Source organism: Rhipicephalus sanguineus, chromosome 2 (genome assembly GCF_013339695.2).
Source record: "Rhipicephalus sanguineus isolate Rsan-2018 chromosome 2, BIME_Rsan_1.4, whole genome shotgun sequence".
Lineage (NCBI taxonomy): Eukaryota > Metazoa > Arthropoda > Arachnida > Ixodida > Ixodidae > Rhipicephalus > Rhipicephalus sanguineus.
Window position 1 is genome coordinate 102,764,689 of NC_051177.1, and position 1,095 is coordinate 102,765,783.

Here is a 1,095-nt window from a genome sequence, read left to right on the forward strand (position 1 = left end):
CGATCTGAGTCTGAGTGAGTCTGAGTGAGTCGACTCATGAGTCTGTTAGCATTTAATTATCATTTTTCTACCATAATGTGAATGCTCTTTAGCGCCAATACCTCGCATAATCGGTGCGCTATTTAGCACCTTTTTGATCTCGTACCTTCATATACGAGTTATCTGAGTTTGCAGTTCAATAAGGACCTTTTTATTGAAAGTCATGACTCACGCGAGATATTTTTATCAGTAACTTCCCGTGAAAAAGTTTGCGGGGGGAGGTCAAGGCACCTCCCCCCCTCTCCCTCCTCAACTCACGCCTCTGATCAATAAATATTGAGCTGATGTATGAACGGTAGCGAGTTTAAGTATGCGGGAGTATACGGGAGTATAAAACGTGAGCTGGCATAGGGCTGATAGTAATGCCAAAGTTGAGTAGATAGGACCATAGGTCGGCAACAAAAGTTGGAGCTCACTCAGACTCACTCATGCAATATATTTTGCCCTTAGGGCTCACTCGGACTCAGACTCACCAAAATTTTCCTCAACCGGAATCACTCGGACTCAGACTCACCAAAACTTTTCCCAACCGAACTCACTCGGACTCAGACTCACAAAACCTTTACTCACCCGGACTCACTCAGACTCAGACTCACGTCTCGATATGAGTCTGAGTGAGTCTGAGTGAGTCGACTCATGAGTGAGTTTGCCGACCTATGCATACGTCACATAAAGAAACCGTCGTTTTTTAAATGTGATACTTTCATTTCTACTTATCCCCCCCCCCCCTCCCCATCATCATGTTCCGCATATTTCTAGCTGCCTCTCTTTTTTAGGGTTTTCATATTGCGTGCCTTAAATAGAGACAGCCTTCTATTGAAGTGCTCGGGGAATCTGCCGGCTAAGTGTTGCTTAACGCCAGCAGCCAGCTCATTCCCAGGTTGTTGTTTTTCTCTCGCGTCCTTCAAGCACTCCCACTGCATCTGGGTCACCTGCGAACGTGTCATCAATGCGCTATGTTCCGAGTCAGTATACGAACGCCAATCTCCTCTCTCGCTATCGATCAACAACAGCGGAAGAAGGATGCGCGCACATATCATGTCTTTTCTCTCCTAT